Source organism: Euleptes europaea, chromosome 1 (assembly GCF_029931775.1).
Source record: "Euleptes europaea isolate rEulEur1 chromosome 1, rEulEur1.hap1, whole genome shotgun sequence".
Taxonomy (NCBI): Eukaryota; Metazoa; Chordata; class Lepidosauria; order Squamata; family Sphaerodactylidae; genus Euleptes; species Euleptes europaea.
Window position 1 is genome coordinate 167730006 of NC_079312.1, and position 5778 is coordinate 167735783.

The following is a 5778-nucleotide window of genomic DNA, read 5'->3' on the forward strand; positions in this document are numbered from 1 at the left end:
GGGCCCCGCAAGCATGGTCTGTGGGCAATGTGTGTGTGTGTGTGTGTCCCCGGGATCAGAATGACTGGGCTGTTGTTTTTAAATTTAAGCAACAGTGGCTGAGTGTGAGGATAGACCTCTCCGTCCTATAAAAACACAGAACTGGCTTGGCTGCACACCCCGTTCTCATGGCAGCTTTAGAAGCTGTTTGGATTGAGGACCGGTTTTTAATTTGTACCATGTGCGCCCGTTTCCCAGTCCTTGGGACTTCAGCAGAGCTGGCTGCTGCAAACCTCCCCCTTCCAGACACTTCACTGCGTCCACTTTTTATAAAAACTGGGGGAGGGGGGAAATGGGAAAGACTCGATGCCTCTGTTTTCCATTGCTGCCAGGCCCCGAGTTCCCCCTACCAGACCCGTACTGGCCCACAGGAGACAGGGACTATGTGACTCAATGGTTCCACCTCCTGGTAGAGAAGTGTCGTCGCTGATCAACTCAACTCCCCTACACAGCACCGGGCTTCTAGCAACCTGAGAGGAAAAAAGAACAGTGAGAGCAGAGCTTTCTGGGGAGGGGCCGTGGCTCAATGGTAGAACATCTGCTTGGCATGAAGAAGGTCCCAGGTTCAATCCCCGGCATCTCAAGTTAAAGCAAGGGTGGGGAATGTCAGGCCTGGGGGCCGTTGAAAGCCCTCGAAATCATTTGGTCTGGCCCTTCGTGGGTCCTGGCAGATCTCTAGCTCAGAAGGATCTAAGACTGGTGATCCGCCCCCTCCCGCGGACAGGAATAGACTATATTCAAGGCAGATGTGAGTTTGTTTTGCTGAGAAAAGGAACCATTTTTTCCCCTTGCAAAAGAGTCATTAGCTATGGAGCTGCTAGGATCTCCCAAGAAACTGTGTTAACCCTTTCCCACCCAGGCCATGAAGAAACATATTCCCTCTGTACTACAAGAGGGCTGGGGGCGGAAGTGGCAACAATGGAGGGGTTAAAAGGGACAGGGCCAGAATGTGCAGGGGGGGGGGGGAGTTCTTAGCCAGTGTGTCATTTCATTCCTGCAGGCGAAGGTAGCAGGAGCCAGCTGTAGAATCTGGCCCCGACCATGCGGAGCAGGAGCAACTCCGGCGTGCGGCTGGACCGCTACGCCTGGCTGGTGCAACAGACCAACCTGTGCCTCCAGGTGGGAGAGTGCGCCACTGGTTGGATACCTGACTGCTTGCCCACACCGGGAGGGGGTCATCTGGAGCAGCTGCCTGCTTGGGGCTTTGTCAGCTAATTTTTAAGTTGATTATTTTGTACGGCCCACGAATGATGTTATAAATATCCAAATGGCCCTCGGCAGAAAAAAGGTTCCCCACCCCTGAAAAAGGACTGGGCAAGTAGGTGATGTGAAGGACGCCTGCCTGAGACCCTGGAGAGCTATGGAGAGGGGTTGTGGCTCAGTGGTAGAGCATCTGCTTGGCATGCAGAAGGTCCCAGGTTCAATCCCTGGCATCTCCAGTTAAAGGGACTAGGCAAGGAGGTGATGCGAAAGACCTGTGCCTGAGACCCTGGAGAGCCACTGCCAGTCTGAGTAGACAATACTGACTTTGATGGACAGAGGGTCTGATTCAGTAGAAGGCAGCTTCATGTGTTCAGCTTGCAGGTTTTTGGCCACCTCCGTGCAAAATTAAGATCCATTGAACTTCAAGCACGCAGCCTTGAAAAGGAAAGTATAGATATTCTGAGAAGTGCTGAATACAAAGTACTACTGGAAACCTTTGACAGGCACTGCATAGAATACAGCCAGGCAGCAGTAATATCAGAGACAGGTTGGAAGGCAGTTTGTTCCCAAAGGAGGAAGGGATCTCTTTTTGGATGGATGACCCCCTCCTACCCCACTGTTCTATGCAATTTTCAAATGCAGGGATGGGAAGAGTGATTTGGAGCCAGGTTTCATGATCTCTGATCCCACGTGAAAAGGAAGAGTCAGCTTTTCTTACTTCATTTAGGAATGAATGGGTGGAGTGGGAATCTAGAAGTCTGGACATTATTCTCATACTTGGGGCAGCAGGAAGCCAGAATCCCTCATGTCCCAAGAGCATCCTGCTCAGAAGAGAAGCCCAATCCATCATGTGCTGGAAGAGTCTAAAATTGTATTTGAGACACAAACCATTTTTTTCCCACACTACAAGCCTAGATTGTATTAAAAACATAAGAAAAGCCACTGTGCAGTCTGGTCACACAGTAGCCAACCAGGTGCCTCTAGGAAGCCCACAAACAAGACAACTGCAGCAGCATTGTCCTGCCTGTGTTCCAAAGCACCTAATATAATAGGCATGCTCCTCTGATCCTGGAGAGAATAGGTATGCATCATGACTAGTAGCCATTTTGACTAGTAGCCATGGATAGCCCTCTCCTCCATGAACATGTCCACTCCCTTCTTAAAGCCTTCCAAGCTGGCAGCGATCACCACATCCTGGGGCAGGGAGTTCCACAATTTAACTATGTGTTGTGGGAAGAAATACTTCCTTTTATCAGCTTTGAATCTGTCACCACCCAGCTTCAGCAGATGACCCCGCGTTCTAGTATTATGAGGGAGAAAAGCTTCTCCCTGTCCTCTCTTCCCTCACCATGCATAATTTTATAGACCTCTGTAAAATTAGTACATACCTAAATTCCTTGCTAATGTCAACACTTTCAGTAAACCTAAGAGCATTCCCGTTGCATCCTGTTCTTTCCTTCCCAGTTTGTGCAGAGAATGAAATGTTGAGGCAATCCCTTGTGTTCTTGCAAAGAGTAAGGCCAGTCAGTGCCTGCCAGTTTTGAAAAAAGAACAGATTTGCCACACTGTTTATTTGTGGGAGGACCAAAGCATTTGTGTCAAATCCCAGAATCACTCTGTACTACAGTAATTTGGATGCTGGTGCATTTCTCTGAAGAAACATGCAGCCGAATCGTAGGCCATTTATGCAGGGTCGATTTTGATGCTCGCTCAAAGCTCCTTTTTTAAATCATACCTTTAAAATGCCTATTTCACAAGAGGAGGTCAAACAAATTCCACCCCCTACTCACCTGCCCCTTTGTTCCTTCATTTGCATAGCCGTTAGCAATCACCATTTGCATAGCTAACCAGAGGCTGTGATTCTTCATGCTTCCTTGAGCGGATGCTTCGAGGTGGGGATGGAGCAAATAAAAAAGGTCACATTAAAGGGGCTCTTAAGAAATGCGAAGCAGGTATGTGCTGGTTTCACAGTGACTTTTGGAATGACGGTTCAGCGTGAAGAATTAAAAAAAATGCGGGGCACTTCAGCTTGGAACGCGCTGCTAATTACCAAGCATAAACGGCCTTAGAGAAGGAAATAAGTGAGGTGACTAGAGCAGATAATGTGATACTGGGTGACTCCAGCTACCCACACATTGACTGGGTAAATGTGTACTCAAAACATGCTGTAGAAATGAGGTTACTGGACATCATAAATGACTGCGCACTGGAACAATTGGTCACAGAGCCAGCCAGAGGGGTAGGGATCTTGGACTTGATTCTGAGTAGGGCTCAAGACCAGGTAAAAGACATAGATGTTGTACCATTTGGGGGCAGTGACCATAATGTTATTAAGTACAGCACTCTTGGTGGTGGATAGTTACCACTGAAGCCCAAAACAGTAGCATTTGATTTCACAGCAGGGACCTTTACAAAAATGAGTTAAAAGGAAGCTGTAAAGGAGCATCAAACCCCAAGAGGATGCCTGGAAGCTATTGTATGATTTATGAAATGAATGTGTTGTTGAAAAGTACCTGACAGTAAAATACTTTAAAAATAATAAAAAATTTATGGGGGGAAAAAAAGAATGCATTCCCCAGGTTAGGAAAGGTACTATCGAGTCTAAAAGGATGCCTGCGTGGCTAATGACCCAAGTCAAGAAAATGAGAACAAGCTTCTTTTAAAAAATGGAAGCTCTGCTCTAATGAAGTGAACAGAAGGGAGTACAGGGCCTGGCAAAAGAAGTAAAAGTTAATAATCAAGCACATGAAAAGAAAATTTGAGGAGCGGATTGCTCAAGACAAACAGTAAATATTTGGTTAAAACAATGGAGATGGGCCATTGGATGTCCAAGGAATATAAGGATTGCTAAAGAAGATGTGGAGATGGCAGAGGAACTAAACTAAATTTGTGTTCACCGTTTCCCCACTTCTACACATGAAGCCTGCTGGGTGACCTTGGAAGGGAAGGAGATTGTAAACCTCTCTGAGACTTCACAAGGTGTCTGTTGCGGCAAGAGGAAGGGAAGGAGATTGTAAACCAGTTTGGGGGAAGGAGATTGTAAGCCAGTTTGATTCTCTTTATAGGTAAAGGTCCCCCGTGCAAGCATCGGGTCATTCCTGACCCATGGGGTGATATCACATCCCGACGTTTACTTGGCAGACTATGTTTACGGGGTGGTTTGCCAGTGCCTTCCCGTCATCTTCCCTTTACCCCCAGCAAGCCGGGTACTCATTTGACCGACCTTGGAAGGATGGAAGGCTGAGTCAACCTTGAGCCGGCTACCTGAAACCAACCTCCGTCGGGATCAAACTCAGGTCGTGAGCAGAGCTTGGACTGCAGTACTGCAGTTTACCACTCTGCGCCACAGGGCTCTTTTGATTCTCTTTAAAGGTAGAAAAAATTGGCTGATTAAAAACCAGCTCCTCTTCTTCTAGCACAGAATCACCACCTCCTACATTTTTGAGCTAAGCATATTTTTAACCTTAAGTGCCCTATTCCTGCAAATGAAGCATTTTGCCTCTTAGCATTTGCATGAGCCAGCATAGTATAGTGGTTAAGAATGGCAGACTCTAATCTGGAGAGACCAGTGTCTCATGAACTTGTTCAAGATTGTTATCTGAGGCCCTGCTGGGTGTACCCCCTTTTACCAGGATAAGGGAGAGTACAGGCCCTTTTCTGTGGTGGCCTAGTTGTAGCCCTTAGCACTCTATTATAAACTTACTTTTCTTGGAGACAGATTACGATGGGTAGCCGTGTTAATCTGTCTGTAGCAGTAGAAAAGAGCGAGTCCAGTAGAACCATAAAGACTAACAAAATTTCTGGCAGGGTATGAGCTTTTGTGAGCCATGGCTCACTCCCTTCTTCCTTTTCTTGTGCATTTCCAGCCCTACTTGATGTCTATCTTCCTCTGCTCAGGACCTGGTCTTCGGTTCTCATTCTCACAAAGCAAAAACTCCGTTCGGGGTGCCCCTTACTGACTTCTCGGCTTCCCCAAGCTCTTGAGCCCTGTTAACTGCCATTACTAGCCATGCAGAAGCAACTGTTCCCTCTCTACTCCAGAGGGATCTGTACTGTCAGTCAAGCATCCTCGGAGGCACAGCAATGGAGTTAAAGCAGCACAAACTGCCAAACTAATTGCGGGCTACATTAAAGTTCCTCACACAGGCCAGTGAAGCTCACTTCCAGCAACAGGCTGCTCATGGGAACGCACAGACTATGCTGAAATGGATCTAAGCTGAAAACAAGTTTTTAAATAACAAAAAGGCTCTGTTTGCCAGGATCCCAGGTTATACCAGTTTGTATGCAAAGATTATACCCAACTCATTCATCTCCAACCAACTGGGCTGTTCGGAGTGGGTTCTTCTTTCAGATAAGTCATGCCCGATATATTTCAAGCACCAGTGGAGCGGCAATCTTACAACTCCAGATTTTTCGAAACTTTTTCCTGTAGCAGTCAGCTTTTCTCACAAACGCCCCATCGGTGTTGCATACTATTCTGTAATGTTAAAATATTTCTGCCGTCCCCCAATTCATGTATACATAGGTCATCTATGC

The 5778-nt window shown here is 47.0% G+C and overlaps 1 non-coding gene across 1 annotated transcript; it reads left to right on the top strand.

The window, feature by feature from the left end:
* Positions 1-1406: 1406 nt before the first annotated feature.
* TRNAA-GGC (transfer RNA alanine (anticodon GGC)) lies at positions 1407-1478 on the top strand. The gene has a single exon. It is a non-coding gene; the product is annotated as a tRNA-Ala (tRNA).
* The last annotated feature ends 4300 nt before the right edge of the window (positions 1479-5778 follow it).